The following is an 11,310-nucleotide window of genomic DNA, read 5'->3' as shown; positions in this document are numbered from 1 at the left end:
ACCTCCCCGTCCTCCCCTCCACCTCCTCCGCCTCCCCCCTCCTCCTCCGCCACCTCCTCTCACTCCTCTTCCCCCACTTCCCCGTCCTCCTTCCTCCCCGTCCTCCTTCCCCCACCTCCCCGTCCTCCTTCCTCCACCTCCCCATCCCCCTCCACCTCCCCCCCCTCCTCCCCTCCACCTCCCCGTCCTCCCCCTCCACCTCCCCCTCCACCTCCCCGTCCTCCTCCTCCGCCTCCCCCCTCCTCCTCCGCCACCTCCTCTCACTCCTCTTCCCCCACCTCCCCGTCCTCCTTCCTCCTCCTCCCCATCCCCCACCTCCCCCTCCGCCTCCCCCCGCCTCCCCGTCCTCCTCCTCCGCCTCCCCCCTCCTCCTCCGCCGGCGAGGTGCTCGTTGCTCGGGAGATGGCCGGGGAGGTGCTTGAGGCGAGGTTTTTTGGGCGGAAGGGAGAAGCCGGCGGGTGTTTTGGAGGGGAAGAGCGGGGTGGGGGGGGGTTGGGGGGTGTAGAGAGCAATTTAGGTGAGGGGGTGGGAAGGGTGGGGGGTAATTTAGGAATTTTTAATTTTTTAGGGGTGTCCTTAGCAAATGGGGGGGGTGTAGAGAGTATTTAATTTTTTTTTAATTTTTGGGGGGTGTCCTGAGCAATAGGGGGGGTGTATATAGAACCACCCTTCACTTTCCTGGATAAGCTATGTGTAATTTCTGTTATACCCTTAATAAAAATTAGGTCTTTAATGCCTCTTTAATGCTGAAGGGCCTTTTTGGAAGAAAACAAAAATGGAGTGATTCTCAACTCATGGGAAAGTAACTTTTCCATGTTTCTTATAAAAAAGACTTTTTCATAAAATGTGGGAATCATATTCTTATGGGAATACAATTTTTCCGTCTCTCTCATTTGAAAACTCCAACTAATCGAGAAGCATCTCATTACTTTTATGTTAACCACACTTTCTTCTCTCTTTTTTTTTTCTGCGAGCCAAACGAGCCTAAGAAAAAAAAGAGTGTGTTGGGTTTTCTGGTAGCCCAATTTGACCCAACAGCTGATTTTAAGTTGTACCCATGCTGATATGAGAGGGAAACACGACCCACTCATAATGAAACTTTGCCTTTGCATATTCTAAAGTCTACACCTGCAGAAAAAGGTCAACCGATGAGAACACGATCCTCTCAGCAAAGACTATTTTGGAAGAAAATAAAGGCACGTGATGGTCACAATCTGGCTTACACAAGGAGATGTATGAGCGATGTTTACTCAAACTGAAAGTAAGAAGAAAAAAAATAACTAGGAAAATGATATCGTAACAGATAAGCAGACAATATTATAAAAATATCTGTCTTTGAAGCATTCGTCCCGAATCCTGGTTGGTAGTTAGCGGGGCGAAAGCGATCTGGTGCGACCCAAGGGAGGCAAAATTCGCCAAACCGAAGGCAACGATAGAAGCCAATTCGCAGTCTAATCGATGCACTAATGCACTCGTCTGCCATGCATTTCGTCTATCGGTTGCTACCCGTGGTCCTCTGATCAGAGCCATTGATGACATGACACGGGATAAGGTCGACCGATCTATGGCTCAGATCTAGAGAAATCTGGCCCGCGAGTGGCTCCAAGGATGGCGACATGGGAGCTGGCCTCAGATGCTACGTCAAGGGAATCCGGTTCCTCTAGGCACAAAGTCGCAGAAGTAACTTCATGGCGTTGTTTGGGTCAATTTAAATGAAATGATAGGATTCTAGCAGAACATTTTCAAAAATAATTACCGTCTTTTTAATGCTTTTCTTTTTCCAACTTTGTTGGGGTGTGGTTGACACATATGATGCATCTAGTTCACGATCGAAATCAGATTCGGTGTAAAAATTAGCATGGCCATATATTCTCAATCGTGATAAGATTTGAATATCAGAAGAGAGTCGGAATTTGGTCATTGGAAATTGGGATATAATTCTTATTATTTCTAAAATTAAAATAGAAGTAAAATTTTTTTTAACCAAACGGCTAGAATGAAAGCCACTTATTTCCTTTTTCTCTTTCAAACTCCGAAATATGGCCTTGGAAAGGTGATTGGACTACTCTCCAAGTCCTCCGAGAACTCATCATATTTCATAGACATACAAAGAAACATTTGGGTCGGGAGGTTGGAGGATTGCGATAGGAGTGGGAGAGATCTAATCCAGAGTCCATCTACTGTTAGAAATTTTTCTGGACTGTAATTTGAGTTGGAAACGAAAAATTCAAGCAAGAACATGAAATAAATTGTTGGGTCCTTCCCATCTTTCCTGTCGGAAAAAAAAAGATCAAGTGAGTATATCTCTATAAGGAAAATTTGGGGTTTTAATTTGAATGCTTGTGATGATCGAAGCTAAATCCAAGGATTATAAGGGCCTGTGGATAGAAATTATTGGTGCTTTTTATATTAGTTGAAATTAAGATTAAGGGCTCGTCTTGGAAACTTCTACCAGGTTAGGCAAGATCAGTTAGAGAGAAAGAACACCAGGGGAGGGAGCCGGAAAGCATGAGAGAGTGAATCCGGCGGTCCAAAGCCAGGGGATCAAAATTTGAAACAAAAATAAAAGAAGCAAAAAGCACTCCTAAGAGCCCCAAGGCCATAATATAAAGCATCAATGCCTTGTTGACGTGCGGCAAAAAAGAAAAACCCAGATTTTTAATCAATGCCTTGGGCTTGAGCTCGGCAGACTCATCTCCATCAAAATACTAGTTTTTAATCAATATTAGGCAGTATAATTTGAGATTAGCAACCAGATAGGTGCAATACATCTTTAGAAAAAAAAAACAACAAGATTAATATAACTTGACTCTAGCAACTAGGCACTATATTTTGAAAAATATAAAAAGCTCTAAGAATTAATGGATCAGAGAAATAAAATATGTGGATGTTGTTTTTGTTAATGTTTTTGTTTAATTTTTATTTTTTTAAAAAAAGTTTAACAAGTTGGGAATATGCATAGAGATGGATACAGATTACTTTTTTTTAACAAAATAGAGTTAAAATAGTTAGGAATATCTAAGAAAGTCTCAAGAATACACAGAGTTGCACATGGATTATATACAATTTCCTAATTATATATTTTTACAAATGTTCATGAAGAGAAATGCTAATCATATTCTATAGAATCTAAATAGCATATTTCTTTCTTATCCAATAATATATATATAGTACAGATATTGTTCTTTGTGATCTCAATCAATATAAACCATGTATCTCAAGAAATTAGCCAATAGAGTATTAAGGTAGAAAATGCTCATCAGCAAGCACTATGGAATAGATTAAAGAGATTATTATCAAATACACATGTATGTTAATATCGTGCATAGGAAAAGTATAAGCAATATCATCAATCTTAAAAATCTTTCTTTTTCGGATCTTAGATATATCCTACGCGCAAAAAAAGGATTATCCACCATGGATCATCTATTGCTTGCTTTGATATCCACAGATGGATGACTTTCTGCGAGCAAAGAATGCAACTGCGTCACATCTTCTCCGGTAGACCATGAATATATGAATTTGAAATTTTGTAGTGCCTTATCTGAAATCTTAAATAATTTATATAAATTAATAGCTTAAAATAAAAAATAATTGTATAACAGCCAAGATTTATTTTTTTGATTTTAAATAATCCCGCGAAGATCTCGGAACATTCAAAATTTTTCAAATTTTATTATTTATGATCCAAGATCCTTCCGGCTGCGACTCTTCCTAATACACAAATCTCTGAATCCAGTTGGAATCTTTTGGACATCGAATCAACGTAATGCTCTGCTTGAGTTTCTAAACGGACGGGGACATGGAGGCGGCTACGCAGAGAAAATCTACACAATTCGGTCGTCACACATCCTTCCAGTGAAAAGAAGCTCTAATTTAACGTGGGACCCGCATCTTAGCACTTACGCGTCAGGCTCTCGTTGGTGAATAAGCTGTTCCGCGTTGTAATCGTTTACCTTCCTTAACGCCTGGCGGCGTCGCCGGAGGAATCCTACTCAAATTCCGACTCCACCATGGTTGTGAATTCAACCAATATAGCGGATTCGCAGGGCCGCAACCCGTAGCTTCCGAGCGGACTTCGGGTTGTATCACAACTTCTTTCAGAACATCAACCGTTGGATCACGACTGCACATATCTCAAATCACGCGTAGGATTCGCGAGAGGAAGGTGAATCCTTCTTTTTCGGGAGACTTCCGGGTGACGCGATACAGAGAGAATAAACCAAGCTAATACGAGTATATCTCTATAATTCCGTTGCTTTCCTCCAAAGGCCTGCAACTCTCTCCCTATATATATCATCTTGCATCGCCTCTAATACGCTTGTTAAAATTTCCATCATGTCGAACGTCCCAACATCTCTTTGCGAGTCCTCTTTCACCCTTTTCTGCCTCGCAATATCGAGTTCCGATCCGTGGCCCTTCTCGCTTTAGTCCATAAGTTAGTCTCTCTCTGATCCCTGTCTTCTAGTTTTCTTCTTATCGTGCTGTTTGTTTCCTTCCTTGGGGATAAGGACTGAAGGCAAGGATCACCACCACCATCAAAATCGGCTGTTTAGCTTCCGCGTCCACATGGAACGCGAGAAGGGGGCTTCGAGGAAGCCGCCCAAAGGGTTCGTGGGAGTAAAGGTGGGGATAGAAGGGGAGGAAGAGCAGCAGCGATTCATGGTGCCGGTGGAGTACTTGAAGCATCCGCTCTTCGTGGGGCTTCTCAACGAGGCGGAGAGGGAGTATGGGTTCGACCACCCGGGGGCCGTCACCATCCCATGCCGTGTCGACCGCTTCCGCTACGTCCAGGGCATCATCGACCGCGACAGCAGTGCCGGTCGACGAGCCCAGCACCGCCAACACCACGGCTTGGCCTACTTCGCCGGTTGTTTTAGGGCTTGACGGCAAAACATAGAACAAGAGCTTAGTTATTGTTTTTTTTTCTTTCTTTTTTTCTTCTTTTTTTCTGGAAATTGAAAGGTGTTCTGATTGCTATGTTACGAATAGTTGGTGAGCAATATATTATGAATGGACAGTTGAGATTGAAACTGCGTGCTTCGTTTTATTTTCTCTTTCTTTTTTTTTCTTCCTACTTTTCTGATGAACAGACTCTTCTTTTTTTTTTTGTTGTGAAATTCATTGATCGGTTAAATTTAAGATCTAATTAAAAATCTTGCCCCCATGGTAAATATCCCAGTTAGCAACATTTTCCGTAGTTATTCTGAAATTTATTGATTAGAAAGTTAGTTTAAGGAAATAAAAAGATTGAAAATATTGTTGGAACTAGGCCATCAGATTTCAGTTAGGTTTGAAAAGATTTAGGTTTTTAGAAAAACATCTAATAGAAAATTAATATATCTATATCCATATTTTTTTATTTGGCCAATATGTAGAGATTGATATTTGTCAAATGCAAGAATTCAAATTTTGAAATCTATATTTATTTTAAATAGATATAGATATGGACATAAGCCAAATTTAATACCATACTAATATAATTTTTTTATTTCTCTTAAAAGTTCGTAAGTATCATATCAAATTAAATAAAATTATAAATAGAATAAATATAGACAAAATTATTAGTTAGATGGTCAAAATAACATCCGGATATAAAAATAAATCGAAACACCATCCAATTTACCCACAAACATCCAATATGCATGTGTCTTTGAGTTAGCCAACAACTATGGTAGTTGTAAGCTATCATCATCCCCTTATTCACCTCCTCCTCCCCTACAAACCCATGGAGACACGGAACAATCCCCAAACACGCTACCTTTATTCCTCAAATGCTAGATCTAGGCAATCCATGCCTTCAAAAACCTCCAATTTGAAGGCTACTTATTAGGAATGGAGAGAGAAGAGAGAGAGAGAGAGAGGAGGAATGAGTGGTTGTTGTACCTTAGTTGGAGGTGGAGGTGTTGATGTTCAAAGTGAAGTTGGTGAGCTCCAGAATTTGTTGCGACCAGGATTGGGACAGAAATATCGTATCTTAGTTTTTTCTTCTCCTCTTTTTTTTTTCCCTGTTTCCCTTGCTCAATGAAAAATTTCTCAACTTGCTTCCAATGCTTCTTGTCGAGATCCTCCTTCCCTTGTATCTCTCTCAACCTCTATGGTGCTTGGGCTCCATGCTCAGGCTCCATTGCCGCCATTGAGATCTTGCCATCTCTATATCTCTCCTTGCACCATGCCAGGAACGAGCTCAGTTTGAGCCTGATATGAACCTAGCTCGAGCTCTCCAAGTTGTGTCTAGGCTATATAGAAATCTGACTAGACTCAATCCATTTCCAACCCTGTCAATATTATATTAGTAAATTTCTTGCTATATATCAATTTATATAGATCTATTGAACAAGGTAATGAGACCTGGGTCTTTTTGATTCACAATATCATTGCTCTTTTATATATCATATCAATGAGAGTGATATTGATACAAAATGATGACTAGGATGTCAATGGACTGGTTAAAAGGGTGAGACTTCAGGTTTGACTTAAGCTGCATTACACCACATTTGTCAATGGACTGGTCAAAAGGGTGAGACTTTAGGTTTGGCTTAAGTTGCATTAATTACACCACATTTGTCGCGGACCGAGCATTTCATGCAATTCCATTGAATACTTGATGCATATTTTCCTTCTTAAAAGGACCCTAAAGAGCCAGAGATGAACTAAATTTTTAGGAGACTATATATTTGGAAAGTAAGTAGATGTTTTTCTAGAATTTTATGGAAGGAGTGAGAATGTATCTTATTGGCCAAACAGCCAGGCAAGAAGTTCTAATAATTCTCTAATAGAACAGTACTCTCCATTCTTCCAAACTCTCTCTTTTTCTCCTACGTGCTCTTTTTCTTTTTAAAAGTTCTAGCTTGAAGGGGCCAAGTGATATGTTGACTTAGAGGTGGTTACAGGCAAGCAAAGCTTCTAAGTGTTGCACAGATACTTAAAGAAATAAATCTATGATAAGCAACATCAGAGCCGGGCTTTATATGCATCACAACTTTTATTAGTTATGAAGGCCCCTAATTGGGAGATACTAGGATCAAGAAGGATGCGATGGATAGAGTAAAACCTGCACGCCATAAGCGGACCCCTTCTCCTTAGAGTAGGAGCCAATCGTGATAGAGGCATCGTGAGGTTGAGTGGGAGAGATGGTCATAGTCCCATATCAACTAATAAAAGGACTTCCACATAGTTATTAGCCTGGATAGGTCTTCCTCCTAGCTACTTATGCTTTTGAACTATTAGTCCATGACACATTTCACCCCAATGAAATACATAAGGCCCATGGATTGTATCCAAGACATGCCGAAATTAATTGAACCTAAGGTTAAGCGGTGGAACTTTCAAACTTGATAGTTATTACACGAAATTGTAGGTATCTATAATGAGAAACGAATGCTTAAAATTTTTTATTTAAATTTGATTAATCTAACAAAACTCAACATTCGTCCAACTTGTAAGTACATAATATTTTTCTATTGAACATAAATCTTACATATTTATACTACCATTTTCATTAGAACAACTATTTTACTATGTTGCAACCTATCAAGCTGTCATCACTGCAAATCTGCAATAAAGTCATGATTGTCAACTAATTGCTTAATGATTACACAAATATGAAAAAGGCTAATGCCGTTCTTCAAAATTGACAATTGTGCATGTATTGTAAAAAATTATGTAATATATTAATGAATATGAATACAAAAAGAGGGTGCAAAGGAGAGTAATTTGGAAACATGCAATTATTGCAACCGGGAAAAGAAAAGAAACAGAATAATACCAACCGTATAAGAAAGGCAGGATGATTTATTAAGCGTTGGTATCACCTCAAAGTCTCCATATTTCAATAATAACGTGAAGTCTTTTTTTTTTTTTTTGGTTGGGGAAGGGGGATCCATCATCCATCTTCTCGTTTTACTGTCCAGCCTTTTATCCAACTTTGGAGACCATACACACTTTTCGCATTCTCATAATCTCTACTATGTCCACTGTTCACATCGAGCCAATCTCTGCAGCAATCTTAGTTCCCAATCCTAATGCAAGCCGCACTTTCGTATGAGGAGGTGAATGCCTTTTTGTTTTTTTTTTGGTGGGACGTCTGAACCCTTACATAGTATTTTTACTGAAATGCTTTGGCTTATTATTATTATTATTATTATTATTATTATAAAAAACGATATTCATATGGCTTTTACATGAGTACAACGTCCCGCCAAATTAAAAGCGACAAAATGATAAGGGGAGAGGGAGTCTCGGTGACACTAGTCCAAAAGATCTCTTCAGCGTGCCGAGCCACGTAGAAGGCGATCCAGTCTGCAGTTCTATTCGTCTTCCGATATATGTGCACTATCTGAAAAGAAGCTAAACCCCTGACCAGTCCACGAGTCTCACGAATCAGTGGGTGACCGTCCCCGTATCGATTAGCTCTCCGTATCCAATCGATCACCGTAGTGGAATCCCCCTCGAGACATATCTTATCTGCACCAGGTACCCTCCTCGCATAGGAGATGCCTTCCCATGCTGCTTGAAGCTCTGCCTCAATAACAGTCCGACCGAGGGTGCGCCGACCACCAACCGCCATCTCTGCCGTGGTGGTCTCCGATTACTTCTCCATATATTCCATCCGCCGACATGTCGTCATTGAAGTTAACTTTGAGATGATCGAGGATGGAGGCATCCACGAAAAAAGAGCAAACTTGGGCGTTAAAATAACAAAAAAATTTGGATCATTTCTCGATTTTTGCATGTCATCCTTGCGCAAGGGCATGCTATTCTTCTACGTACCGTTCTAATTTTATCGGATGTCTCCGAATAGACTTTTGAGCTTATTCGGCGCCATTACCATCTTCTTGTTTGTTGTTCGTCTTCAAATTAGTAAAATACCTACTTCTGACATCTTTAGATATCTGATCAGAAAAAGGGAAAAAGAGTCGCACATTTTTACATCAAAAATGCTTCATCCCTACTTCTGACACGTGTCCTCCGCGATTGTAGCTGGGACCCGCAGTCCTCTTCCAATCGCCAGCTCCCAAGTGTCCCCAACAGCATTGCGAGGACGTGGCCGTTGGATAAAGCCACCAGCACGGGCTGAAACTGAAAGGAATCCTAATCGCTTAACGATCCGATCCCAGTCGTGAGCTTAGACCATATGGCGGTTTCGAAGGGCCGTGACTCGCGCCTCCTGTCGCCTACCTATGTTTTCCGTAAAGCAAATAGTACGGTAGATTAGGTGGCATCCTTCGCCGCTTACCACTCGAAAAGTTTTTTTTGGGATGGATATTCACGTCTCGGTGCCTACCGCCTTCCCTAATGCGGCTACATCTCTGTTCCTATCGGTTCCCTTCCTCCACTCCCAAGGCTCCTACGCTCTCTATCTATATATAACCCTCCCTGCTCCCTCCCTCGTCTCCATAACTCTAGCTCTCTCCACCATGTCGAACGTGCCGGAGTCTCTCTGCCACTCTTCTCTCTCTCTTTTCCTCCTCACCATCTCGAGCTCCGGTCCTTGAGGTTCCTTTATCTCTCTCTCTCTTTCCATCTCTACTTCTAGTTCTCTTCTTGTTCTGTTCTTTGTTTCCCGTTTCGTCGATGAGGCCTGTAGACAAGCAGTACCACCTCGATAGGCCGCTCAACTTCTACTCTCACACTCGACATGAGAAGGGGCCTCCGCTGAAGCCGCCGAAGGGGTGGATGGGGATAAGGGTGGGGACGGAAGGGGAGGAGGAGAAGCAACGGTTCGTGGTGCCGGTGGAATACTTGAAGCATCCGCTCTTCGTAGGGCTTCTCAAGGAGGCGGAGAGGGAGTACGGATTCGACCAGCCGGGGGCCATCACCATCCCCTGCCGCGTCGAACACTTCCGGTATGTTCGAGGCATCATCGATCGTGAGCACAGTGCTGCCGTTCAAGCCCATCGCCAGCATTACCACCGCAGCCGCCGCCGCCGCCGCCTGGCCCACTTCTCCGGGTGCTTCAGGGCTTGACGGCATGAATCGTACAAGGGTAGATAACTAATCGGGGTTTATTTGTTTTTACTATTGTTCTTGAAATTGATAGTGAAATTCATGCCTACCAGATTAGGCAAGATCAGTTAGAGAGAGAACACCAGGGGAGGGAGCCGGAGAGCATGAGAGAGTGAATCCGGCGGTCCAAAAACCAGGGGATCAAAATTTGAAACAAAAATAAAAGGAACAAAAAGCACTCCTAAGAGCCCCGGGGCCATAATATAAAGCATCAATGCCCTGTTGCCGTGCGACCAAAACAAAAAAAAAAAAACCAGATTTTTAATCAATGCCTTGGCTTGAGCTCGGTAGGCTCATCTCTATCAAAATACTAGTTTTTAATCAATATTAGGCAGTATAATTTGAGATTAGCAACCAGACAGGTGCAATACATCTTTAGAAAAAAAAGATAACAAGATTAATATAACTTGACTCTAGCAACTAGGCACTATATTTTGAAAAATATAAAAAGCTCTAAGAATTAATGGATAAGAGAACCAAAATATGTGGATGTTGTTTTTGTTAATGCTTTTGTTTAATTTTTATTTTTTAAAAAAAGTTTAACAAGTTGGGAATATGCTTAGAGATGGATACAGATTTCTTTTTTTTTAACAAAACAGAGTTAAAATAGTTTGGAATATCTAAGAAAGTCTCAAGAATACACAGAGCTGCACATGGATTATATACAAATATTCATGAAGAGAAATGCTAATCATATTCTATAGAATCTAAATAGCATATTTCTTTCTTATTCAATAATATATAGTACAGATACTGTTCTTTGTGATCTCAATCAATATAAACCATGTATCTCAAGATATTAGCCAATAGAGTATTAAGGTAGAAATTGCTCATCAGCAAGCACTATGGAATAGATTAAAGATATTATTATCAAATACACATGTATGTTAATATCATGCATATGAAAAGTATAAGCAATATCATCAATCTCAAAAATCTTTCTTCTTCGGATCTTAGGCATATCCTATGCACAAAAAAAGAATTATCCACCACCGGATCATCTATTGCTTGCTTTGATATCTGTGCAAGTAAACAGATGATGAGCATAAGGGGATGACAGTATCCATACTGCGTCACATCTTCTCCGTTAGATTTCTCCATGAATATATGAATTTGAGAATTTGTAGTCCCTTATATGAAACCTTAAATAATCTTAAATAATTTACATAAATTAATAGCTTAAAATAAAAAATAATTGTATAACAGCCAAGATTCAATTTTTTGATTTTAATATTCCCGAGAAGATCTCAGAACCTTCAAAATTTTTCAAATTTTATTATTTATGATCCAAGATCCTTCCGG

The 11,310-nt window shown here is 40.7% G+C and overlaps 1 non-coding gene and 2 pseudogenes across 1 annotated transcript; 2 read left to right on the top strand and 1 right to left on the bottom strand.

The window, feature by feature from the left end:
* The first annotated feature begins 4,569 nt into the window (after positions 1-4,569).
* On the top strand, positions 4,570-4,887 carry LOC120110071 (auxin-responsive protein SAUR32 pseudogene; annotated as a pseudogene).
* A 3,816-nt stretch (positions 4,888-8,703) lies between these two features.
* LOC113463411 (U6 spliceosomal RNA) lies at positions 8,704-8,805 on the bottom strand. Its single transcript, XR_003387589.4, has one exon. It is a non-coding gene; the product is annotated as a U6 spliceosomal RNA (small nuclear RNA).
* A 771-nt stretch (positions 8,806-9,576) lies between these two features.
* LOC120110329 (auxin-responsive protein SAUR32 pseudogene) lies at positions 9,577-9,969 on the top strand (annotated as a pseudogene).
* The last annotated feature ends 1,341 nt before the right edge of the window (positions 9,970-11,310 follow it).

This window comes from Phoenix dactylifera, chromosome 8 (assembly GCF_051530095.1).
Source record: "Phoenix dactylifera cultivar Ajwa chromosome 8, Ajwa_hap1_PhDact_Kaust_v1.1, whole genome shotgun sequence".
Taxonomy (NCBI): domain Eukaryota; kingdom Viridiplantae; phylum Streptophyta; class Magnoliopsida; order Arecales; family Arecaceae; genus Phoenix; species Phoenix dactylifera.
Note: the sequence above shows the minus strand (reverse complement) of the source record. Positions and strands in the feature narration are given on the sequence as shown.